General features: G+C 44.6%; 2 protein-coding genes across 5 annotated transcripts in view; both read left to right on the top strand.

Moving 5' to 3' along the window:
• Positions 1 to 27555, top strand: part of RBP1 (retinol binding protein 1) — a 231459-nt gene that overhangs the window by 76451 nt on the left and 127453 nt on the right.
• NMNAT3 (nicotinamide nucleotide adenylyltransferase 3) overlaps positions 2845 to 27555 on the top strand; it is a 109468-nt gene continuing 84757 nt past the window's right edge. For 2 of the 4 annotated variants that reach the window (XM_077991532.1, XM_015132009.3), the window contains exon 1: positions 2850 to 3155. The gene's annotated coding sequence lies outside the window, so the exon portion shown is untranslated. Of the gene's footprint in view, positions 3156 to 27555 lie in introns of all 4 variants that reach the window. The other 2 variants (XM_077991533.1, XM_015132010.3) reach the window with 2 other exon arrangements.

Here is a 27555-nt window from a genome sequence, read left to right as displayed (position 1 = left end):
ACGGCCTCATCACAATCCATCCACAAGCAAGCTTTCCAGAATGTCCTCAGGTCCAACCCAGGACTGTGACTCTCATCCATCTGCACACTGCTTACTGCCCAAAGAGTTCCTCCTGAAACTTCATCAGCACACCTAGAAGGAAACTGCAGAAGAGTATTATATTATAGCCAGATCTCAGTTTAGTAATGACATTTTATGCCTAGAAATAATGTTTTAAATGTTCGAAAATAGGAGCTAAGTGGTCAGTTCCAGCTTTTTTCCCTGTAGAGACCTGTCTCCTGCAGCCTTGGGTGGGATGATTCCAAGGCATGCTCTTCACACTGTTTTCTAGGGTTTTCCCCTAGGATTAGGCCCTAATCATCTATTATAGTAGCTGGCTTAATATTTTACTGAGCTCCCCTTTTCTTCCCTGTATTGCTTCTTCACTACTCTGCTGGTGTTCCATGTGCCTCTCAAATAACTACTTGCATTAATTCTTACCTCAGGATCTGGTTCTGAGGCACTCAAGCTGAGCCATCCTCTACGTAAAATCTTCCTCCTTCCTGAGGTGGCATTAGGTGGCCACCTCCCTTGAGCCATAATGGCAGATAAGATCCAGGAAAAATGAAACTTACCAATAAAGGAGAGATCTGAAAATATTATTACCATTATACCCATAATCCAGTAGTCTTTTTGCGAGCTTAAGCAAGTACATGACTTGCATTTACGTATTCCTCCTTCTAAAAAATTAGGAGGTAGTTGCCTCTCCAAAATGGATTTCTCAGCCACTGCATCTTCCCTACTTAGGTTAGGTAAAGCTTGGCTATTATATGAGGTTTTACCTTCCAGCACAAGGGGATGCTACTTTTTTAAAAACATATTTTTATTTCCATAGGTTATTGGGGAACAGGTGGTATTTGGTTACATGAGTAAGTACCTTAGTGGTGATTTGTAAGATTTTGGTGCACCCATCACCCGAGCAGTATACACTGTACCCAATTTGTAGTCTTTTATCCCTCACCCCCTTCGCATTCTTCCCTCTGAGTCCCCAAAGTCCACTGTGTCGTTCTTATGTCTTTGCATCCTCATAGGATAGCTCCCACTTATGAAAATATACGATGTTTGGTTTTCCTTTCCTGAGTTACTTCACTCAGAATAATACTCTCCAATCTCATCCAGTTGCTGCGAATGCCATTAATTCATTCCTTTTTTCTTGCCTAGGAAACCAGGCTTCCTCCTAGACCAAGCTTTAGTCTTCACTACCTCAGGCAAAGACAGCTTCCCTTGCATGGGAAGTCATTGCCCAGCCTCTTCTCTGCTCTCTGTGTGCAGCTTCTCCCTCCCTGGCCTAGGGCCCTGACTCAGAATGACTCTTCAGCCCATGATTTTAATCAAAGGCCTCTAATCAACCTGTGGTACTACATGCTACACAAGATTCTTAGAAATCCCTAAGCTTTCTCAGGAGCCTCCCACCCTGCTGGGAAACAAGCCGACTTGTCAATTAGAGAATATCCAAAGATGTTAAGCCACTTAATCCTCCCCAAAACTCAGTGTGGTAGGGATTGTTACCTGCCATTACAGGAAAGGAAACTGAGGCTTGGGAAGGTAAAGAGACTTGTCCAAGATCACCTTCTGGAGCCACATTTTACACCACAGGTAAGAGAAAAGGGATCCGAGAGGGCATGGACACTGTGTCTTCAGACTGAGTGGGGAAGTACTCTTTACCTGAGTACTTATTGGGTGCAAGCTGCATGCCCCCTGTGCTAATACACAAGGGACAAGTTTATGGGCCTCCTAAAAGTGTGGACAGTGCACCTGTCCAGCCAACTTCATGGGTGCACTGTGAGGCTCTGATGATGGGGACAGGCTTATAAAACACTCTCCATACTGAGATGAGGACGTGTCCCTGTGTCTAGGAAACGCTGGAAATTAAGTGTACAGCAATCAAAAAACCTTGACATCATCCTTGATGGCTCTCTTTTTCGCACACTCCAATTCACTCCATTAGAAAACCATATTGGCAGAATCTAGTGAATCTCGTCCTTCAAGGCCTCTCCCTGCAAGGCTCCCATGAGCCCTGGGGGCTTATGGAGAGTTCTGGGTAGGCAGAGGAAGCCAGACTGCATTAGGGAAGGAAATTTGGAACGTAAATTTCCTCAGAAGGTCTCAGGGGATAGGGACCCCAATCTCCAAGGCCCCAAGATTCTGTTATGATTTATTTCTCATTCTAAATAAATGTCCACTGGCAAGCCCCAATTCTGTCTTCTCTTTCTTAAGCAGCCCTCTCTTCCCCTCTCCGCACACAACTGTGTACGCTTCAGGCCCCAGAAATCCTTCGCTGATTTGAGGTCTGGCGTTTTCCAGGGCAGGGATTGAGAATAGAGGTGTAAATTTGTCAGAAGGAAGGGGCCGCGCAGTAAGAGAGTAAATCCTCATATAACATGGCAGAAAGTCAATGGATAAATAAAAAAATCGCCATGTAAGCTTCTTTTATTTTATTTTATTTTATTCATTTATTTATTTTTTGCGACAAGCGGGTGACCACCAGAAGAAATTAACAGAGGAATTGTTAAAAAGAGCTATGATGGGAGGGAGAGGTGGCCTGTTGCTTTCATTATAAGAAATGAAATAATTTTATTTCGTAATAAGTAAGTGGGCGTTACTTTCGTGTATTTTTTTAAAAAGAAAATTAAATAAAAATACAAAACAAACAGAATACAAAACAGGAAAATAAAAAGCAAACACGCACGCAATACAAAAGGGCCTTGGCGGTGGGGAGCCAACGGGCGGTGACGGGGGCGGGGAGGGGGCGGGGCTTAGGGACCCGGGGCGGGGCCAGGGCCGGGTCTCCTTAGGGCCCGCCCCAGCGAGGGGGCGGGGCGCAGATCTGTTTGCCTCAGACACCTTCCGCCCTGGGCCGCCAAGGGAGCGCGAGGTCACGTTAGCCTTAGGCTCCGCCTCCAGCTCGGGTACTAGACGGTCTAGACCCGAGGCTACCCGGGCCGGAGGCAGGCTTGAGTACCGAGACCAAACGTTGTTCCCTCCCGGACCTCGGGCGCCGGGCCGCGCGCTGACCGACAGCCCCCGCTAGGCCCAGCAGGTCCCCTAGTCCCCCGCAGTGTCCCGCAGTCCCCCGAGACTCGCCGAGCGCCGTTGCTGAGCCCTGCGAATAGCAGGTAAGCGCAGCCCGGGCCCCTCGTCAGCCCGCTAGGACCTGGATCGCGGCTGAACGTCAGGACCCTCTTGACTCCCGGCCCCCAACGGAGTCCTGGGAGTCCCCGCTGGGGCGACAGGTGGCGGTGGAGTGCGGAGCCACCGGGAGTCGAGCGAACCGGGGCACAGCTCCGCGCTGCCTCTGCGCGCGGTTGGTTCTCACTGCAGCTATCAACCTAACCCCCAGCACCCCTTTGGCTATGACCAGAGCCCCGGAGACGTGGGTTCGGATCCCACCTTTAGCACTCGTGCACTCAAAGGTTAAAAATATAAGCACGGTGTCTAACAGATAACGTGTGCCACTCAGTGCCCGCTGCTGAGCTAAGTGCTGGGGTTACAGTGGCAGGCCGACAAACGTGGTGCCGTCCCCCACTCACAGTCACAGTCCAGTGGGGGGAGACCGACAGCAAATGGATATCTATGCAAACAAGTGTGAACGTTAAAACTGTAGTCAGAGCTATGAAGACTGAAAGTCTAGGGTGCTGGAGAGCTTTTATCAGGGCCCCCAGCTACAAAGGCTGCTGGAACTAAAACTTTAGAGAATTCCCGGGCGGGGAACAACAGAGCACACTCATTTTGTTGAGAGAGAATGTGGCTTGAGGAAAGGAGGGTCGGTGGGGCTGGCCTGCAGAGAGCTGGGGAGAAAGCAAGTTCCTTCACCTTAACTTCCTCCTCTGTAAAATGGGACTGTTCTACCCATTGAGGATGGAAATGGTGAATGTAAATGACTTAGCACCGCATGATGGGTGCTGGATGTTACTCAGCACTAAATATCCAAGGCTGGATGTTGTTCTGGACTGAACACAGTGTGCCTGCCTCTCAGCAAAGTCACTTCCCCTCTCCTTGAGTCCTGTTTCTTCCTCTATCAAATAAGTAGTTCTGAGTAGAATCTCTCAAACAGCCTATTCTCTAAAACGATGACTGGTTTAGTTGTTCATTCTTGAAACATTTAACTGGCACCCACTTTGAGGATTCAGAGAGAAATCAGTCAGGGTCCCTGCCCTTCTGGAGCCCATGTCGGGTGGGCCAGGTGAAATAAAGTGACTGTTCCATCCTGGCAGAACCCAGAGGAAGGGGTGTGACCCTCTGGCCTTGCAGGGGAAAGCTTCTCTATTTTTGGCCAGGTGCACATTTCTCATAAAGCCACCCAGGAGCCCCTGAAGGTATGGTTCACACAGCTCCACTGAGCATCAGTTACTTCCTGAATTTCATTGGTGGTTCTCAGCTTTTGGTGTCACCCCTAAAACTGGACAGAAGACTTCCCAGAAGCAGCAACTATGCTGGTACCTTGCTGAGGACATATCAGACCTTGAGACCCCATGGATTTGGGAGAGCATTTTAGGTTTCAGGAAACACCTGTCAGCTGCTCACTCTATTTTATTGGCTCAAATGATCCTAATTTCTTATTTGGCTCTGTTCACACCATTGATGTAGACAAAGGAAGTGCTCTATGAAAACTGAGAGGCCCAGAGAGTGGGGGAACCCAGATGAGGCAGGAGTCTGGCACCATTTATGGGGAGTGGTAAAAAAGAACAGTTAAGATGTTAACAGAGGGCGCTGGAGGGAAGAGGAGAGAGGGCAGCCGTTGTGCAGCCTCTCTTTTCCCCTCTCAGACCACAGCAGGGTGCCAGCCCATAAGAAGGGAAGCTCCAGGCTTGGTGGTCACAGACTTGGCACTTCCCAGCTCTGTGACTGACCCTGGGCAGCTCACTCACCATGTGAGTCATGAGGATTGTGCAGGCTTAACAGGTGCTTGGCATATAGTTGGCCCTGAAGAAATATTAACTCCTACCCTTTACTTCTCCTGAATGAACTAAAATATGCATAGTTGTACTGTCTACCTCAGAAGGTTATTATGGGGATTTACTGAGGACCTAAAATACATAGAGCAGTGCCTGACATGTAGGAGGATACTACTACTATAACTATTGATATCGTTCCTTAGGCTGGACAAAAATTGATGAAACAAAACAGGGCAGCGGCAGGAGAGGGATAGGAGTGGAGGCGGTATGAGGAACTGTGCAGGGTGATTAGTTGGGAGTGAGATTATCTGTTGCAGTGGTTTTGCCATAAAGCAAGAGCCTGGCAGCAGAGAAGGGTGTTCTGTGTGATAAAGGGCCTCCTGGGCAGCAGCACTGTCAGGAAGTCCCAAAGTTTGAGTGTCTTCGTAGACTCAGGCCAAAGAAAGCATAGCAAAAGTTGGGTAAAACTAGGGTTGAAAAGGTCTAAAATGGTCTTTTTGATGATGTGTCTCTAACCGATGGCTGAGTGGGGGTTCCCTGCAGGGGGCTGCCACTGCTCCTTGCAGACCCTTGCCATCCATTTGAGCATGGTAACTGCCTGAGACTGGTCTGGCTCTTTGACCTGGGAGCTATGGAGTCTAATTTTGCAAACTTTGCACCCAGTAGAGTACCAGGCCAAAAAGGCATGAATCGGTAATGAACAAATAAGTGAACAAAAACCCGAGGCAGATTTTTCACTGTATCTGTGCACGTGTGTGTGTGTGTGTGTGTGTGTGTTTAAAAGGAATTGGAAGGTAAGGAAAGATAACTAATGTATTTAAGCATTTGCTGAGGGCCAGTTTCATGTATGTCGCAGCTTCGTGGTGAACACCATAGTCTTGTAAGCAGATAAAATTGCTTGTGTGACTTTCCCGTGTATCACCAAAGTGCTCTAAACCTGTTTTTACATCTGTAAAATGAGAATCATTGTAGCTAATTCATAGGGATGTTAGGAGCATTAAGCAAGATAAGCATATGAGGCACTGACCTCAGTGTACAACGTGTAGTATGGTAAGTGCCCTGTCAATAATGGCTGCCTTATTATTATATTTATTCATCTTCCCAATGATCTCCACTGTGATAAGGAAACTGAAGGCCGTAGGCACAGATGGGTGGCATGGATTCTGAACTCAGTCCCACCTGGAAGCAAAGGCACTCTGCAGACACTAACCAGACAGCTTGTGTGAAATGAAATCAACTTTATGTGCATTTCATTCATTACTTAAAGCACTTGACTATGAAATTTTAAAAAGAAAAAAACCTGCAAAATTATAATTTATGTGCCTTTCAAGTTCAGGTATTTTATCATCTCAATAAATCTTCCATGCATCTATGTTAAACCACTTTCGGCTGTCGAAGCTCTTAAATAAAGTGGCTTGTCCTCACCAGTGTCTGTCTTTGCTCGTTTATCATGGTTCCCCAGTAAAGATGGACAGATCGCATTTTGCGGGGCAGGCCTCAGGATGGCAGCTCCTGCCCCATTGGTTTAGCTGTGCAGTTCTGCATGATGGTATTTAGCAAACCGCAGTGGACTCATGATTCCTTCATCATTGTTTCTCCCACATACACGTAGACCCACGTGCTACTCTAGGAATTAGGAATAGAAGGGCATTCTATTGCTAGAGAGAATCTGAGAAATCAGCTCCAGGGAAATCTAAGATTCTTTATAATAGGTTTTAGGTGGAAGTGCCTGGGATGCGGGTGACCATGCGTCTGGCAGTCAGCACTGTCTGCTCTTTCCACCCAGGAGTGCTGTGTCTGGGCTGCCTTCCTGCCGGGGGAAGGCCTGGTCTGCATCCCTGTGCCTCTCTGCTGTCCCTGCCTCTGGCCAGAGCTGCCCCTAAATCCAGAATGCCTGGGAAGCCTTCCTGAATCCCTCCTCAGCCTTCCCATAGTACCAGTGGGTGCCTGTCGGCCTGCCCTTCTCTGGCCATGCTGAATTAGCTCCTCTGATGGGCTGTGAGCACTTCCGCAGCTTTGGACCAAGTGTTGCCTGTACTCAGCAGCATGCCTGGCACGTTGTCCTCTTTCTCTCTCTCTCTCTTTATTCCTTCCTCCCTTTCTTTCTTCTACAAATACTTCAAGCAGTGTCCTGGGGATTCGAACAGTGAGTCAAAATGACGTAGTCCTGACCCTCATGGAGTCCGCACACATCATGAGACAGATTTAACAATAGAATTAAGCACATAAACACACATAGAGCAACACATTTTAAACTGGGTTAACTCTCCTGAAGGAGGAGCCTGGTGTGTCAGGGCCGTATGTGGAAGGGAGAAAGATAGAGAAATATAGTCAGTATCACTAGAGAGAGAGGGGCCCAAAGTGTTGGACGGAGGGTTATGTTCATTTTTTCATACACCCTTGAAGACCACTGGATGATATTTTTCTGTAAATCCTGGTAAGCAATGGTGTATGCTGCCAAGGTCATCCTACTGAGAATGTATGCTTTTAAAAACAACTGTGCTTCAGCTTCCAAATGGGAGAATAATGCTGTGATCCAATTCACTTACCCCTTTATAGCTTCCAGAGCTCCTCCTCGGGTGTTGTCTGGTGGGGTACTGCGGTTCTCACTGTCATACATCTCATCTTGGCTAGCAGCAGCAAACAGGGATCCAGCTCATCTGAGGGTAAATCTGGTGGCATGGACACTGGAGCCTTTTCCCTTCTGAGTGACAGAGTCCACCTGAGAGCCTATTTGTTTCCTCCTTCTCTGATACTCCTGGGCACACCAGGCTGAGGCTCTGGCATAGATTTGATCATGTTGTGGCTAGTGGTCTGCTGAGAGGAAAGAAGGGCACTGCTGACTACTGTTGTCCAGAAAGGTGGGCCCACTCATCTGTGTGCAGCTGTGGCAGGGTGAGCTGGCAGTGATCCTACCCATGCAGAGCCATGCCATGCCAGCACAGTCCTTCGTGAGGAACCAGCAGTTCTCCAGAGGGGCACCATGCTTGCCTTCAAAACCCATTCATTTCCACTGAGAACAGGGAGAAAATCACACTAAAGGCCTCTTCAAAATAAGATGTGATCCAGTCTCAGGAAACATTCTCTGTCCATACTTGAATATTATTAGAGAGTTACTTTGGCCAGAGCTGTTGACAAAATACATCTCCAATCCCTACCAGTCTCAGATGTAGACCTTATCACCAGAGATGAGCTGCCATCTTCTCTGCAGCAAAAGAAGGATGCATCACTGCACAGAGATTGAAAAGGCCTCCATGCTACTCTTAGTGGGGTGAGTTTGCCTGCCTTGCCCAGACTGGTGGGGAAGGGCTATATTCTCAAGGTATAGCTATAATAGGACTGTAATCGTGTGGCTCTTAGCCATGGAGAAAAGAAGTGGTTCTGGAAATCTCCCTTTCATAAAGGCTGACACGTTGACAGTATTTATGCCTCTTGAAAGTACATGTTAAGTGGTGGATATTTATGAAAAGGGTTTTGAGGAGTAAATGTGTCCATCAGTCAACCTGGAACTTTTTAGAGCTCCTAAGATGATTTTAAATTAGAGCCAATCTTCTTCCTGCCTTCCCCCTTCCATCAGCACACCCCCTTTCTTTGCTTTCTCTTATAAAAATGAAGTGTCAAGGCAGTACACAGCCCAGGGTGGAGGTTGTAACTGCCTTGCAGAAGCAGAGTTAACATATTAAAGGCAGGTGTGTAGGGGTTAGAGCCTTGATTCTGCTCCTTCCCACTTGTCACAGTGTTCTGGAAAGAGGAGAGTATGGAGCAAGGCTGACAAGCATGGCTCAGCTTGACTGCATCCTAACCACTGTCATCAGTGGCCCTGCTATCAGCCAGGCTGCTCGCTGAAAGGTTTACAACCATAAAGGAAAAGAATGATGAAAACATGTGATGCAAACCAACCCGAATTTGGGCTCAATAAGCGGCAGATGGGAGTGAATGAGTGTCAGTGTGAGTGAGGGAATCACACCAGGTCAGGTCAAGAGAAACCTTTAGAAGGCTGGAAGCTTCTCTGTGAGCCAGTGATCATTAGGACAGAATGCCTGTTACATGAATTAGTGTGTAGGAGTCTAACTTGGAATTATTACTCACTTTCAAATCTTCGTTTTAAAGATCAGTAATAGGTTTATTGCACAAACCTTATACTTAGTAACAAAGACTGCTTTGCTTTTAATTTCCCATCTGGCCGCCTTCTATGTAACTTGTATGATGCTCTTGATCATTCTTGTCTTAATTTTTTTGTGTGTGAGAGAAAGGACACCACTGTCTGTTACTCATGCTGTGTTTTGTAAATAATCAAAGGACCATCAATGATAAAAGTATAGGAGCTGCCTGTTTCAGGTGTCACTGAAATGCTGCTACCTTTTGGCTGCTTCTGAGATTCTGCTTTAAGAAAATAATCTGAAAAGTAGAGGAGCCACTGTATAAAAATGCTCTCTGCATCATTATTTGTAATGGTGAAAACTTAGAAGTGATCTGAATATACAGTATAGGAGGAGAACAAATTACAGAACGACAGGCTGATGGAATATTATGTAGTACTTAAAAATATGAAGATTAGTCACATGGGAAACCTTAACATGCTCTGGGAACAGAATGCCATTACATAACAGACATATTTAGGAAAACAGCCTTCAAGGGAACCCTCTAAGGGGATAAGAGTTACATACGAACAGGGGAATTATGGATAACCTTTTTCATATATCAAGCTTTCTATATTGTTTTATTATTCCTATAACTATTTTAAAATCTTAAAATCAGCCAAATTAAACAATGATCTTTCTTCAGTTTGTAATTTCAGGGCACTACCTTTGTGGCCTTATCCTAAATTAAATCATCCAATCAAAAAGAATGTTAAAGCCAGGTTTGGCTCCCTGTTTCCAGGTTTCCAGTCCGGGGATACAATCTGGGTTCCTGGCTGAACGGCCTGCAGATGTGCTCACCCTGGCCCTGTAGACTTGAATTCTCAGGGTTTTTAAGTTACAGAAGGCCACTGCCTCTCCTGGTCCCCAGTAGTGTGGGAGGAAGGAGGAATTTGGAATTGCAGCCTTCAGAGGCCTTATTGGTGACATTTCAGCAAACTCTGCCCGCAACCCAACGCACACAGTTAGCAATTGCCTAGGGTAGCCCTGTCTCATTCTGGCTTCTTGTCTTGCAGGCATTGTATTCTAGTATCTCAGGAACTGGATATTATGTGTGCACTGCCAACTCTCACTGTGACGGCCTTGTATCTGTGTATTATTTGCTACCTAATCCTGGCCAAAGCCTAGTGCATGGCCAATGGTATGTTCTAAATTAAACTCAATCAATTGGCTAAATATTAGGAAATCATAACACAAGACAAGGACTTGAGTTTGAGTAGTTCATTTGAGAGTGGACCCCAGGAAATACTAGCAAAATGGTGGGAAATGAGCTAGGGAAGTGTACCATCACTTCATCTCCAATTAAAGATTCAGTAGCTCTTCATTAAAATATCTGTTCACAAATGAGTCATACTATATGGTTGTGCTGACATTTCAACTTAATTCACTCTATAGTTTTGTGGATCCCAATTCTTTTTTTTTTTTTTCTTCTGAGACAGGGTCTCACTCTGTTGCCCCGGCTGGAGTGCAATGGCACGATCTTGACACTCACTTGAACCTCCGCCTCCCAGGTTCAAGCAATCCTCCCATCTCAGCCTCATGAGTAGCTGGGACTACAGGCATGCACCACCACACCTGGCTAATTTTTTTTGTACCATCAAGCAGCCATGACCAGCAGGGGCAGCTGGGCTTTAATCCTGATGGGGATCTCCAGAGCCAGCATAGAACCATCTCAGAGTTATGCCATCATGGGGCTGGGGGCTGGGTGTACGTACACATGCCATTTCTGTCAGTCACTGCTTTAGCTTTGTTCCTTAGGGGAAGTTAATTCTCAAGTTCTTCTGGCAGGTTCCAGTCACCAGGTAAAACACTCAGGCAAAGAGATAGAGATGCTGTCAGTGGAAGTCAAGCTCTTCATTAAAATATCTGTTCACAAACGAGGCATACTATATGGTTGTGTTGACATTTCAACTTAATTCACTCTATAGTTTTGTGGATCCCAATTCTTTTTTTTTTTTTTCTCCTGAGACAGGGTCTCACTTGTTGCCCCGGCTGGAGTGCAATGGCACGATATTGGCACTCACTTGAACCTCTGCCTCCCAGGTTCAAGCAATCCTCCCATCTCAGCCTCATGAGTAGCTGGGACTACAGGCATGCACCACCACACCTGGCTAATTTTTTTTGTATCTTGTAGAGATGGGGTTTCACCATATTGCTCAGGCTGGTTTTGAACTGCAAGGCTCAAGTGATCTGCCTGCCTTGGCCTCCCAAAGTGCTGGGATTACAGGCATGAGCCACTGCACCCAGCGCCCCAGTCCATTTTATATGCTTTTCTCCGCCATGCATAGAAGAGGACTAGCAGCAGAAATTTGGGGCATAATGCAGATTCTAGAAACACTCTCTATGTATTTATTAAGTCTATTGGAATATTTGTCACTACAAATGAAGGCCATACTCCAAGAAATGATTTAAAATTGTAAATTATGTAGCAAGTTCAATAGGGTTTACTGGTTAAAGTTCATATGCTTTGAGTTCTGGGCATTTTAGATTTGTGTAGAAAGAATTCAAGATCTTAGTGTTTTAGGTAAATGAAGTCATTTCCTTTTAAGTTATGGTCCAAGATGCATTCCATAAAGACTGAGATGACCATTGTACTTGTCCCTGCCATTTCTGGGAATGGTCAACAAAGGAAGTTTTCATAGTCTCCCTTCCAAAAAAATTTTTTTCAAGATGAATTCAAGAGGCAGCTGGTTTGACCACCTCGTGCCTTTTGAGCCACCTCTCTGTTATACAGATGGTAGGTATTCTATTTGTCAATGACTGACTGTCTCCCTTCCTTTTTTCCTTCTATCATGTGCATTTTGATTTTCTTTCTTCATTTCCTCTAATGTTGTTAAGAAGATAAAACAGGAAGCCCCAAATTATTTGCTGTTCTCTCTCTTATAGAGTTTGTTTGAAGTCATTTGTATTAACGGAAATGCATTGAGATTTTGATTTTCTTTTCCTACCCTCAGGAAGACTGCTCTGCTATAGGTCACCAGTGACCTTCACATTACCAAATCTTACAGGCTTTCTCTGTCCACATTTTCAGTGCAACATGTGATATCTCAGACCGTGCCCCACCTTTTGAACTGTTCTTTCTTGGACTTTCTTCTCTCTTCCCTCATTGTTTCTTCTTTGACTTCTCTACCTGCTCCCTTTCCTGTGCTGGCATTTTTAGTGGGGCATCCCCAAGATTCTTCCCTTGGGTTCCTCTTGCCTGTACACTACACCTGGATAATTTCATTCACACACCTGGTTTTTAACCATTACCTTTATATAGATACCTCTCATACCCTTATCTCTATCACATCCTTTCCCTATAAGCCAGACATCTGTGTCCAGCAGCCTGTTGGATTCTTTCTCATGTAGCTCCTGTAGGTATCCAGAGTCAGCATGTTTTGTTTGTTCTAGACTATTTCCTCTTGCACAAGGCTGACTAAATACTTGCCCCTCTCGGATTGTTTCCGCTACCTCCTTGAAGTCATACATACACCATTATGGGCTTGTCAGAAGGCTTCTGTCTTGGAAGATCAAGTGTAAGACAAGCACACGAACGAAGAACTGTGGGTTAAGATTTAGGAACTTAAAACAAAACTGTAATTTTATTATCTCTTGCAATTCTGGGGGTTGACTGGGCTCAACTAGGCAGTTCTCACTCCGGGTCTCATTCAGAGGCAGTTAGAGGGGGTCTGAGGCTGGACCCACTCCAAAGGCTTTCTCACTCAAGAGAAACCTAGAGAATGGGAGCAAATATTTGCAAACTGTCCATCTGACAAGGAATTAATAACAAGCCTATGTAAAGAACTCAACTCAATAACAAAAAAAAAAAGCCCAAATATTTTGATTTTTTAAAATGTGCAAATGATCCAAAAGAGATTTCACAAAAGAAGACATATGAATGGCCAACAGACATATGAAACATCCCCAACATCACTAACATCAGGGAAATGCAAATCAAAACCACAATGAGAGGTCATCTCATCCTATTTAAAATGGCTATTATCAAAAAGACAAAAAATAAATGCTAGCAAGGATGAAGAAAAAGAGCAACGCTACTATATCATTAATGAGAATGTATTAAATAACTTAGTACAACCATTATAAAGAGCAGTATGGGAGTTCCTCAGAAAACTAAAAGTAGACCAATCAAATGATCAATCCCACTGCTGGGTATATACCCAAAAGAAAGGAAATCAGCATATTGAGGAGATGTCTGCACTCCCATGTTTATTGTAGCACTATTCATAATAGCCAAGACTTGGAATCAACCTAAATGTCCATCAGTATGCCAACCATTCTATCAATCAATAAAGAAAACATGGTATTATATGCATAATGATACATTATTTGGCCATAAAAAGAATGAAATCCTGTCATTTGCAGCAACATGGATGGAACTGGAGGACATTATGTTAAGTGAAATAACCCAGGCACAGAAAGAAAATTATTGCATGTTCTCACTCATGTGGGAGCCAAAAGAGTTGATCTCATGAAGGTAGAGTAGAATGATAGTAACCAGAGGGTAGCAAGGGTTGGGGAGGGGTGAGGTGGGTACAGTAAAGGGAGGTTGGTTAATGGGTACAAATGTACAGTTAGAAGGAGTAAGTTCTAGTGTCTGATAGCACAATAGGGTGACAATAATTAACAGTAATTTATTGTAGATTTTTAAATTGCAGGAAGAGAAGATTTGGAATGTTCCCAACATAAAGAAATGATAAATGTTTGAGGTTATGGATTTCCTCATCATTACACATTGTATGCATGTAGCAAAATATCACAAGTTACCCTATAAATATGTACAATTATTATGTATTAACACAACTCAAAATAATGTTTAAAAGTCTTTCTCATTCAGTGACTGACAATTGATGGTGGCTGGCAGCTGGGGCCTCCACTGGGATGCTGGAATGGCACATCAGGTGGTCTAGATTTCTGCACAGCATGGCAGCTGGGTCCTAAGAATAGGTATCCCTGGAGGACCAGGTGGAAGCTGGGTCACCTCTTACGGTCTACCCTCAAAAGTCTCACAGTATCACTTTTGCCGTATTTTCTGGCCTGCCTATCTTCAGGGAGACGGAATAGACCCTCCTGACTATGGGAGGCATGTCACCGTCCCATTGTAAGAAGAGCTTATGGACAGCGCATGCTGTTGTGCATGGGTTGGAAAATACATCCTGCCACAGGTCTCCAACATGTCTGACTACTCCTCTGAGAACCACCTGGAATGCCACAGAAGCTTTCCGTTTTATTTATTAAATTTTTTGATAGGCAACATTTTTACATGATTCAAAAGTTAAGAAAAATAAATATGAATATATTCAATGAAAATATTCTCTGTCATCTCATAGCTTCTACATTTGCCTCCCCATAGACAATCACTGCTATATTTTTATATGCTTTAAGAGTTTATAGATATTTTGATATTTCATTCTTTTTTTTTTTTGAGACGGAGTCTCGCTCTGTCGCCCAGGCTGGAGTGCAGTGGCGCGATCTCGGCTCACTGCAAGCTCCGCCTCCCGGGTTCACGCCATTCTCCTGCCTCAGCCTCCCGAGTAGCTGGGACTACAGGCGCCCACAACCGCGCCCGGCTAATTTTTTGTATTTTTAGTAGAGACGGGGTTTCACCGTGGTCTCGATCTCCTGACCTTGTAATCCACCCGCCTCGGCCTCCCAAAGTTATATTTCACTCTTTTTATATAAAAGAATATTTCATACTCACTGTCCCACATTTTGCTTTTTTTTCACTTAAAATAATTCTGGAGATGACTTATCAGTACAAAAAGATCTTGATCTCTCTCTCTCTCTCTCTCTCTCTCTCCTGTTACAAATGAATAGTATTCTATTGTGGGCTTTACCTGAGATCACTAAATTAGTTTTCTATGGGTAGGCACTGAGCAGTTTCCAATTTTTTTACCATTACAGACAACGCTGCAGTGAATAACATGCCATCTTTCATAGGAGAGAATTAGGAAGCCTTCCTCAAGAGCTCAAGCCAACGTGGTCATCCTCTTCCCACAGTGCCTTATACCTCATTCTGTCATGGCACTTACCATGTCTCCTTTCACCAGACCATGGCTGCTAGAGATTAGGGACTGTGGCTACTGTAACTTATTTCCATACTGCCTAGCATAGGGCGCTCTGTGTCCACACTTTGCTGAGGAGGTCTGTGCCAAGGAGGGAAGAAGGAGGGAGGGAGGTGAATGAGTACAGGTATCTCGGGGGCCTGTGTTTCACCTCCTTTTATTGCATCTGTAACTGCATTTCTCAGTGGCAGGTACCACTTAAGGCCTGTGTGTTTCTTCCTCAATCTGTCACTGAAACTGGAATCTGGTTCTACCCTGTTTGGCCTGGCTTCGTTTACAGGCTGTATCCCAGAAGACTGCAGCCCGAAGCCTAGTTTCTGTAGAGTCTCCCAGGTCAGCCCAGAACTACTCCCTGACAGCTTGTCCTGTTCAAAAATAGCACCAGCAGGAGCTTATTGTGGGGGAGGGTGCAGGTGGTGGTCATCACATTAGTAGTACTAAGATATTGTTGAAAACTTGCTGTCCTGATAAAAATCCAGCAAAATAGAATTCTCCTTAGTCAAGGAAGTATTCTTAAATCTCAGTCTTCTGTTATTTTTGCTAGGAAATGTATTCTTTAAGAAATATAAATTGTTTTGTTAAATTAAGGAGGCAAAATTCTAATTTTCACAAGAAAGATTGACAGTTGTGCTCACTGCTTTAAAGAAGGCTTTCTGGGATGGCTTATATTCAAGATTCTTTCTATTGTAAGGAAGAGAAACTTCACTGAAGCTAGATTAAGCAAAATTAGGAGTATGGCTAACATAATAGAAGCGTTTTGGGGAATCAGGCACAGCTGGGTCCAGGTTATCAGCTAGATGATGGTGCTAGGAATCTCACCTTCTCCGTCTTTCATCTCTTGTTACCGCTGAGTTGGCTTCATTCTTTAAGGTAGGGAAGATAGCAGTTCCAGGCTTACATGGAGTTTATAGCCCCTTGTCTCAGAAGACACTCTTTTTTTCCAGTATCCCTATTGAAAGAGGAACTGATTTGTTCTTCAGGAATCATGGCTCCTGGGCCACTCATTTTTCACAGATAGTTGAAGTTTTCTAGCCATCTTGATTGACAGACTTTTCAGAATCATGAGGAATCATAGTCTAGCAGTTTTGAAAATGAAGGTGTTGCAGGACCACACAATGGAGCTGCCTACCAGGGATGGTGATTCAAAATTTGAATTTCAGACTGTAAAGAGTATCTAACTTGGGGATGCTGGACCTGAGTTAAGAAAGGGTTCCTATGTTAATCTCTCTACTTTCATTTATGTTTGGTATTTTCTGTAATATAAAGTGCTTTAAAAAATTGCATTAAAAAATGTTTAATGCCTTAGTTTGGGAACTCTCAACAAACAAGTCTTCACATTTCTATGTGTTTACTGTCTGATGTTCTCACCTTCTGTTTTTCTTTTCATTGCACAAAGAGACCTTAATCCTTACTTCCCTCTAAGCTGGGAATTCGGGGGAAAAAACACAGTAGTTGACTCTAGATTTGTGTGGTATGCTTGGAGGGTGTTGGGGTGAAGACAGTCAGGTGCTCTTAAATCCATGTTTCCAAGCTTCCCAGAACAAAAGCTTCAGAAAATTCCAGCCAGGGAGAGAAGGAAGTCTTTGCTGTGACCATAAGTCTACATCTCCTCCTTTCATGGGCAGTACTTGAGCTGGGGTCAGTGTGGACAGATCAGGTGAGGGCTCAGTAGGGTCCTGACTTCGGGTCATGTGTATAGTTTGAGGGAGGCCCAGATGCTCAGAAGGCCATGAACTAGCTGCTGGAGGGACTCTTAGAGAGTGTTTCGACTGCCTTTTTATTTTACAGGTGAGGAAGCTGAGGCCAGAGGAGTTAAGTGGCCCAGATTCACACAGCGAAGTAGCAGGAGCACAGCTAGGTTTGAGATCCTGGAATCTAACTTTGGAGTCTAGTACTGCTTAATAGCTGTGTGACTTTGAGTAAGCACCATTGCTTCTCTGAGCACTGTGAGATAGGCAGAATAATGGCCCTCCAAATGTCTACATCCTAATTCCCAGAATCTGTGAATGTGTTAGGTTCTGTGGCATGGGGGCATTAAGGATGCAGATAAAGTTAGTTACCAATTATCTGACCCTAAAATAAGGAGAATAGCCTGGACCATCCAGGTGGACCCAATCTAATCACAAATGTCCTTGTCAGTGAAAGATGGAGGCAGGAGAGTCAGAGAGACGCAGCATGAGAAAAACTGGACTGCCCATTGCTGGCTTGGAAGATGGAAGGGAGGCCGGAGCCATAGAATGTGGCAGCCTCTGGAAGCTGGGAAAGACAAGAATAGATTCTCCCTCAGAGCCTCCAGAAAGGAACACAGCCCTGCCAACACCTTAACTTTAGTCCCTTTTGGACTTCTGACTTCCAGAACTATAATAAATATGTGTTGTTTTAAGCCACTAAGCTTGGGGTAGTTACAAAAGCAATAGGAAAGGAATACACCTGTAAAGGGGAATAGCCGTGCCTCCCTCAAAAGCCTGGCATTTACAGTCAGGAAAATCATGTCTGAAAATTACCCAGAAAAGATCCTGGAACATAGTAGATGCTTCATAAATAGTCATATTGATTGGGGGGTCATTAAAAGAGAGCAAAGGGAGAGTAGCTGATGGGCGGGTGTCTGAAGAACCAAAGTCTGTGCCTCTGTGGTAAGGCACAGGACTACTAAGAGGCCAATAGGAGACACCAGATGGCCCAATGGGTGGCCAAAGGCACCCTTGGAGAACCTCTCTGCTCCTAGAGTCAGCAAGGCCTTCCTCCTCCAATTCTTCAGCACTTCCATCTCCAGCAGCACCACTGTACGTCAGAGGAAGCAGGAGCTAGGAGCCCACCTTGAGGATTTGGTAGCATGTGGGCCTCTCTTTGACCCCTGAGCTTCTGCCTGGCCATCACCCTAATGCTATTGCCTACTCTCATGGCCTTAAAGATTATTACTGCTACCCCCAGCGTTAGCAACTGAACTTTAATGAGTTTACTATGGGCCAGGCACTCTGGGATAGCCTATGTCACTGTCTCATATAATCTTCATGACAACCCACTGAGGCAGGTCTCTATCCCCCATATTACAGATGAGCAGATAGAAGCTCTAAGAGGTCAGGCAGCTTGCTCAAGGTCAAACAGCCCATCATGGCAGAGCCAGGATTACAAATTAGGTTCATCTGACTCCAGATCCAGCCTCTTAGACAAAGCTGGTTACCAGGTAGGAGAAGAGAGACAACTGGCATTCACTGGCTCCTGGAAGGAGGCCTGGGAGATCTTCCCACCTGGACCTCCAAGTAGTTGAAACTACAGGCACACACCAACACACCTGGCTACGTTTTTTTAAATTTCCTGTAGAGATAGGTCTTGCTGTGTTACACAGACTGGTCTCAAACTCCTGGCTACAAGTGATCCCTGCACTTCAGCCTCCCAAAGTGCTGGGATTACGGGTACGAGCCACCACACCCAGCCCTCTAGTTTTCTGTATGTTTGTAATTTTCCATAACAAATTTTTTTTTAAGTCATTCACTGAGTACTAGGATGTACTTAGTCTTAGGCTGAAGTAGACACAGCCCTACACTAGGTGCCTTGCCCATGGTAGGGCAAATCTTGGGAACAGGCTCAAGAAAGCCTTATCACCAGACTTGATTCTTAGTTCGCCCCATTGCACAGGTGCTTTTGTTGAGCTCTTTATAGTCAATCTGCAATCAAGCAAATAAGAAACAGTTGGCTGAGTCTTTTATGCTACCTGACCATTGAAAGATTCCTTATGGTGTGCGACTGTCCTTCCACAAACAGGTGGGCGGGTTTTTCCTTCATGGTGGTGGTATTCCTTTACTGTATTATGATACAAAAAAAGGAACATGGTGTTTTGTGAAATATCTCATGGTACATACTACTTAATAGGCATTGCATATGTCACTTCAGATTCCCCAGCACGTTTTCTTTAGCAAATTCTTTTTGGTTTTACCTGAAAGTTCATTTTTCAAACTTAGCATTGGAATAATCAGATTTTTTGATCTCCCCTTAGCCTCCTCTTACTTTGTATTTTTTCTTATCAAAATAGCCAGCCGGTGAAGAGGAGCAGCCCTTGGAGTGTTTGTTGTTACCTTATCTTCTCTCTCACTGTAAGGTAACAATATTTCCAAAGACTTTACCAAATCTGAAGAACTATATTGAGTATCTTTTAATAGAGACATCACTGCTAATCAGGAGGCCAGGTTTTGCCCAAGTTCTGGTTTAGCTCTCTAAATACAATATTATCCCTCAGATAAAACTCCATTTCTTTCCTATAAGCCTTTGGACATGTGAACACATAACAGGTGACCTTAGTGGTAATTTCATAAATTCTTGGTGAAATGAATTGTATAAGATCAATATATCTGCAGACTCATCACATTTTCTTGAGCTGTGAGGGACTTTGAGATGAATCTGGTACAGCTCTGTTAGTGGAGGAAACATTCATTTTAACTGTGTAGTCAATTCTCAATTAACAAGGGTAATGGAGTGGAAGGAGGTCACTGATAAACAAAAATCATAGTGAAAATAAAATTGTAGTCAACACTCGATTTTCTGAGGGCTGATTAACTGGTTTGTGGATTGAGGTTAATTCTCGATGGACCATAGGTTGTCATCCTTTTGGTCACTGGCCAGCAACTGCTCACCACTTGGCACACCCCCATCCTCTCTGTACTCAGGAGGAGAGGCGCTTCCCAGAAGCTAGACCAGGCAGACCTAGTTGACACTGGCTGGAGAAGTACCACAGTGGTGGAGACCTCAGTCTCGGGAGGCAGCAGTGGCCTTTTGGACTTGTCCCATCCACCTCTAAAGCAATGGGTCTCAAACTTCAAGAAATAGAACCACCCACAGGGCTTGTGAAGACCCAAGTTGCTGGGCCCCAGCCCTGATTTCTGATTGCAAAGATCTGGAGTGGGATATAAAAACGTGCATTTCTAGAAGCGCCCAGGTGATGCTGATACTGCTGGTCTTTGAAAATTACTACTTTCCAAAATGTTTCTCATCCTACGTTGCATACTAGAATCACCTGGGGAGCTTTTAAAGACTATCGATGACTGGATGTACCTTGACCAATTACATGAAAGGCTTGGGTTGTGGGACCCAGGCCAGGGGGATTTTTAAAGCTCCCAGCTGGTTCTAATGTGCATCCAGGATTCACAACCATTGCTCAAGAATGTTTGCCACACCTCAAATGCCTGCATGCAAGCCTCATGAGGTTTTTCTTATCTTTGCTCCCCCCGTATATTTGTTTAATATTTTTCTTTAAATCAGCTTTTCTGTTATGTAAACATATATATTTAAAAAGCAAACCATGTATCCCTTGCATGTAGGAAAATTAGTTTCACAGGCCATAAATGGGGCATAGTTGTAAAAACAAATATATTATCATTTGACATTTTTAAGTTCTTACCTGAAATTGTCTTGTATTCCATCACACTTGGGGAGTCTCTACTCTAGAACTGTGCTTTCTGATCTTCTATCACAAAGGTGATAAAATGCACTATTTATGTTCTTCATACACTCCCATAGGCCAGAGGGCTGTGCTAACTTTGAGCACCTCTGATCTCCTCAGCAAGACAAACAGGTCCGAATGCTAGTGAGTGCAACTGTGTTACAGAATAGCCTCGAATCAGTGATAATCTTTAATTACAAAAAAGGTAATTCATCAATAGGAGAACAGATAAACTGTGGTATAGCCAAATAATGGAACACCATTCAGCAATGAAAAGGAACAGGCTGCTGACACACAGAACAATGTGAGTGAACCTCAGAAACATTGTGCTGAGTAAAACAGACACAGAAGACCAGACAGTGTGATTCTATTTATATCTGAAAGAGGCAAAATGTGTGTATGGTGGAAAAACTTAGAACAGTGGCTGCTTGAGGGAGGGGTACAGAGGGATTGAGTGAGAAGGGACCCTCATTCAGGGTGAGGGAGATGTTCTGTATGTTGAGAGGGGTTAGAGTTACACGGTGCATGCATTTGTTAAAATTTATTGAATGATGCCCTCAAGATTGTGCATTTCATTGTATGTTCAAAGAAAGGAAAAAATGCTAAACAAATACTGAATTCTGGTTAATAACATGTATGCTGAAGTGTTTAGAAATAAGTATGCTGCTGTCTGCGACTTACTTTGAAAGGCATCAAAAACAATAAGCAGGGTTGCCAGATACATAGAGGGGTAGATATATGATAAAACAAACAGTAAAATATTAATGGTAGAAATTAGGTGGTGGATATCCAGATGTTCACTTTAAAATTATTTTGACCTTGCTGCACGTTTTAAACTCTTTCATAATAAAGTTTGGGAGGAAATTGCATACATTCAAAACAAACAAGTACTTCATCTGCACGTCTGTGTTCTTGAGTTTTTGCCACCCCAGAGGGTCTTGCTAGGAGATGGCTCCTCGCAGAAGTCAAATGGGCCAGAGGCTTGGAGCGATGAGCTGGGAGTGTGAGGGCAGGGTCCTTAAGAGAAGCCTCTGCACTGGGAGAGAGGACTCTGAGCCTAGACTCCTCAGTGCTGGGCCCCACTGCAGGAGGAGAATGCCAAGGGTACTTCCTTCCTTTCACTTATGTTGTATCTTGGGGAATCCCAGGGTAGATTAGCTGGGCAGTGAGCTCTGGGAAAGGAGCCCTGCAGAAGCTATGTTAGATGTGGCCTGCAAATACTACCTGAGCCTTACCACAGAGAGGGGTGCTTCCCGAGCTCCTTCAACCAGCAGAACCCCAAAACATGCCACCCCTGATGTCCACTGGCTACCCGGAGACCAGAGAATGTGAAGGCTGGGGGTAGAGTGTGGGTGGGGTTCCTGGGGCATGCACTTACCATTTTGGGGATTGGGCAGGTCCAGTGGGCAAGAATGGCATTCTCAGGCCTGGTAGGAGGGAGCTCTCTAGGGAGCCCCACAGCACACTCATGACATATCTCCACAGCACAATCCCACAGCATGCCCATTGCACCTCATGACACACTCCCACAGCACTACTACACCACACCCACCGTGATACCCTCCCATAGCAAAACCCCCGACAGTGTACCCTCATGGCACATTCCCATGCTATATCCTCCATACAATACCCCTATGATCTATCCTCCACAACATGACTTCCACAACACATCGTGCAGCATGGCTCTCCTGTCACCCACCCTCACCCCACCTTCATGGCACACTTCCCCATGAGACATCTATAGGCATGTCCCCCATCCAACCCCTCCATGGCAGACTCCCCACCACAGAAGCCCCCACAGCACCCCACCGCGGCGTGTGCTTCTGTATGACAACCACTGCAACACACACCGGCAACAGCCACAGCACACACCCCACTGCACACCTCCTAAGACACACCCCTGTTGAACCTTAAGTGGAGGCCCCATTGCCTTTGCTACTGAAGAAAGAGTAATTTCTGACACCTGCTGCACTAACCTGTTTTTCCTTCCTTTGCTTGGGCAAAGATCTTGAGATACCCAGGAAGGAGAACAATTTATTCTTGAGGGAAGAAGTTATCATTGATGTCTAAAGGATAGTTAATATGCTGATTACATTTATTTCCTACAAAAATGAATGAGCCCATCTTGAATACCAAAGATCTTGTGGCTTGGATGGAGGGACCGACTGGGCTCAGTCAGGGCTCCTGTTAGTTTCTGCCCATCTAAAAGCAGTGGGGAGTGAAATGGCCTGGCTGGCCCTTCACTACAGGAGCTTGAACTTGCCTGTATTTCCTAGTACCACATCTTGGGATGGAGCCCAGAGCTTCTGTGTCCCCATCAGAAACAAGATGATAGCACTTCTCTGCAAATGTCTGCAGTGTTTGCAAATATTAAAGATAGAAGTGTAGCTACAGGCACAGTATAGGTACTGCCAAAATATGAGTTAGTAGACCTAAAAAGCACCTAGTAAATAGTATATTAACTTTTAGTTATTATTGATTTGTCATGCTTGATTTATTATTGTCATCCATGAAGGTTTAAAATGTAAAACTAATAAGATTTGGAATTCCTATAGCTACAATGTTATGACTTTCAGTTTTCTACCACAAATAGCATTTTGGTTTTTGTTTGGTTTTAGAGACAGGGTCTCACTTTGTCACCCAGGCTGGAGTGTAGTGGCACAACCATGACTCACTGCAGCCTCAACCTCCTGGGCTCAAGAGATCCTCCCACTTCAGCCTCCCAACTAGCTGGGACTACAATCATGCACCACTACATCCAGCTGTTTTTTAAAAACAATTTTGTAGATATGGGGGTCTTACTGTGTTGCCCAGGCTGGTCTCAAACTCCTAACCTCAAGTGATCTGCCTGCCTCAGCCTCCCAAAGTGCTGGCATTTTGAGTATTTAAGGAGCTGCTTGTTGTTTTTCCATATCTGCACCACTAAAATGAGTTCCGTAAGAGCGGAGAGTATATCCTCCATGCCTCTTTTCCCAAGACTGAGCATAGTCACACATGGAAGATGTTAGGAATTTGGATGGTCATCACAATAACAAAACTGTTTAGCTCATTTGAGCTGCACTTTAGAACAAAGCCACCAATAGGACCTTCAAAACCATGGTTGTGATCTCATTTACATGCTACTCTGTCAGTTAATGTTACATGCCAATTAAATGCGACATTAAGCTGCCAAGAGGTCTGCAACTCTGCATGATAGAATCCTTTTCACTTCAGCCAGTGACCTGAATTCATTGCGTCCTACTCATTAATTACCAAGGTTTGTCCTCAACCCCATCCCCAGTCACCCCTGACCAGGGCAGAAAGGCAGCCAGACATGGCCCTGCCATGGGTCTTGTTTAGGAGAGGTGGTGATGCAAGTTAGCATGGCTGGATTTCAATCATGTTACCAAACATTGTAGTTGCTTGGCTGCATCTGAGTTAGTGACATTCTAATCTTTTAAAATTCCTGCTAGAAGCAGAAAAAGCAAGATTTAGAGCCCAAGGACATGAGGGGATGGCCAGTCACATAAAGCAGCCCAGTTTTCAAGGAGCTACTCTTGGAAAGCCCTCAAAAGCAGCAATTCTGCTACCAGCTCAGCTCATCTCTGGTTTGCTGCAGTCCAGCCAGGTTTTAGGTAAATAATCACACTGAGCAAATGTGCCCATCTGGAAGGCCTGGTCTAACACATCCCACAAGCTTACATTTTAGTTTTCAAACTCTTGCTATTATATTGCCATTGGCAAAAGATGCAGCAGTGCTTACTACTTCCCTCCCTCTGTGGCTCGGGCACTTTAGTAATTTAGAAATGCTTCTTCTTCTTCATCTAGTGAAGTAAAAATAATTATAATAGAAAATGGGTAATTTGCAGCTACAATGCCAGGCTGATAATCAAAAACTTGTAAATGGAAACATGAGCATATGTTTATCACTTCTTGAAATTAGAATGCAATTGAAAGTAGCTGTGGCCTCAAAGAGAAGGCATTACGGAAGGGAAGGCAGGCTTACTTGTTAGTTGGAGACCTGCCTGCTAATGAGGCTTTTAAGTTGCTGTTGCCTCAGGAGCAGTGAATAAAGGAAAGCATCCCTGAGAGCTTCTCAGCTTGTTCAGCGGACCCTCAGGTAATCACTTATAGATTGATCACTCTCCTGCATAAAACCATGCAGAGGCTTACCAGCCACCACCGTCAGGATCAAGTTTGACCTTGTCAACATAGAGCATAAGGCCCTTGGCAAGCTGGCACAGGCCTCCCATGCACCTTAGCCACTCTGTTGACCCTGCTACTGCCTCACCATGCTCCATGGCTTCTCACATTCCCAGGCCTTTGCAAATGCTGTTTTCTCTTCCAAACTCATTAACCTGCCTAACTCCTAGTCATCCTTCAAAACTCAAAACATCTGTTACTTCTTCCTAGCATCCCCCTCTTAACCTGACTGGGCCGAGGGCTCTCCTCTGTCCACCTGGGCTCCCTCTGTTTCCATTCGTGCCAGCTCTTACCACCCTGGGCTGTGACCATCCTTAGCCTTTCTACCTCCCACCAGCACAGACAGGTGAGCCTCTAGGCATGACTGTGGTGTGTCTTTCTGTCTCCCTTGTTCTGGCATACTGCCTGACTCATAGTAGCTGCTGTTTGATGTTTGCTGAATGAAGGGATTATTAATGGCAGTCAAGGACTTTGAAACCATTTTAAAGTTTGTCTTTGAAAAGCACAGTTATGACATAGAGTCATTGATAACATAAATCCTATAATGCATTCCACAGCCAACTGGGCTGGTTGGGTCCTCTGTGTCTATGTTCATTTTTTTGATAGACTTAGGGTGGATCATGAGTTAGGCCTGCCCAGTTTTCACATCAAAGGCAAAATTGGCCCTAGAAACATAATAGTTTTGCCTCTGTACCATAATCAGGACAGCAATGTGTTTGCTGCTTTGCATCTTATTTTTGTGATACTGTTAGAAGTACTGAAGGGCACACAAATGCTTTCGGCATCTAAAGGAGGTCAGTTTTATTAATGAATCAATTGTGAGCCCAGAAAGCAAGTTTTCTCACTTTTGCCTTTGCTCTGTAACCCAGCGTCGGGCTCTCTCTCCCTAGTGGGCCCACAGGCCTGCCAGTGAATGGGCATGACTGCCAGTGGCTTCATTTTTCATCACCATCCTTATTCGGAGTCAATTCCAGCCTCATGGGTCAGTAGGGACACACTGTTTACGTTTAAATCAGTCCCCTGGTTTGAAGTTGACTTTATTTTTATCTGAAGGTTAATTGCCAAATGCTTAGCTTTTCAGCTAATCAGGTACCTCTCATGCTCCTATCCACAGGGAAATAAAGGGGAGCCAAGTGCAAATCCTGCCTGAAGGATCTCATTCATAAGACATAGTGAGCATGATGGTTTTGGGAGCTGTCCCAGTGTAAGACTCTGCGTGTGCCCTGTACTCTACTAGCTCCTGGACACTGAGGGACAAGAGGGAGTAGCAGAAGCACTGGTCAGAGGGCACTACTTGCCCTTGATCAGATCTCATAGCTTGTCTCCAACCTGCTGACCTATGGAATGATGAGGCTAAACTAGAAAATGTCTCTGGTCCCTTCCACCTTGCTCTGAAATGCTGCCACGCCCTAGGTTTGAGTTACAATGTGTTGCTGTGACTCAAGCAGTGAGTGAAGGGAAGTAGGGGAAGAATGTCTAGGCAGCCAGGATTTGCTTGAGGAGTTTCTGGGGCTGGAATAGGGTTGGACTGTGGGGAAGCTCATTTATCCATTCAGCCAGCATTTCCTAAACCTGGCTTATGCCCCAGGTGGGACAGAGCTAGGCAGAGACCTTGAAGGCAACAAACTGAACCCTCTCAGGCATCCTCCTGACCCCACCACGTGGCTACTACACTTAGCAGTCCGTTGTTTGTTTCCAAAAGTGTCAGTGCTGGCTGTATTTGCTAATATAGTCAAATAACTTTATTAAATATTATATACACTAATGAACTATGAGTATAAAAGGAAAGAGTAGGTTTTGCTGATAAATGATTTGTTTGCTCAGAAAATAATGGCTTCAACTCACATAAGCATTTTATAACTTCTGATTTCCATTATTTTTAAATAGAACAGTTTTTTTTTAAATTATGGAGGTTTTAACAATATCACCTTTTGCATTATTCCATGACACATTGAGAGGTGTAAGATATTTTGCATTTGAATTAAAACACACACATACACACACACCTCTGAGTCCCATGTTATTTACAGGATGACCTCTTAGGAGCCATTTAATCCAAACATAAGTATTTTTATAAAATGGAGTAGGCACAGGAAATGACAGAATAACACCAATAGAGTGACATTTATGAAGCAATGACTCCTTAAATGGCAACTTATGGCACCACCCCCCTGCCCCCGCCGCCAATCTATCCTTTCCTTTAACATTTTAACTCCATTACTTCAATAAAATGAGAGTAAAATACTTATCATGAAACCCATTTTATACTTTGAATCTTTTTAATCCTCTTAAGTGAATGTGCCTCTCACTGGTGAGGCACATGGAGTTCCTGCTTTTCTCTGGTCGCTTTTGCTTCTGGACTTCTAGAAGTACAGCCAAAACTGTTTGCTCTCACAGAGGCAGAGCTGCATATGGTTGTGTGGTGATTCCCAGTCTCTCTCGAGGAAGAGAAGATGTGTGGTTTATTGGATCTCAATACCCTCTCCCAGGGGAAGAGGCTGCAGGACATCTGTTTGCTTTTGCTTTCAAAATTAAAGTGGATTTAATCTGGTTTTGAAAATTTTGCAATTTCACTTAAAAACATTGCTGTTGGGAACCGGGGCGTCAAAGCAGTGAAGTCCTCGCAAGGGCCTCTCTTGGGCCCACTGAGAAGTGCTGTTGCCCCCCATAGGCTGCTCTTGCTCCTACCCAGGTCCTGAGGGGCCACACCACACGGCTCAGCAGAGATACCTGGAGCACCTGGCAGGGAGGGGTTGAATCTCAGCTCACTCCTCCTTGCTATGCAACCTTGGGCAAACAAG

This window comes from Macaca mulatta, chromosome 2, assembly GCF_049350105.2.
Source record: "Macaca mulatta isolate MMU2019108-1 chromosome 2, T2T-MMU8v2.0, whole genome shotgun sequence".
NCBI lineage: Eukaryota > Metazoa > Chordata > Mammalia > Primates > Cercopithecidae > Macaca > Macaca mulatta.
Note: the sequence above shows the minus strand (reverse complement) of the source record. Positions and strands in the feature narration are given on the sequence as shown.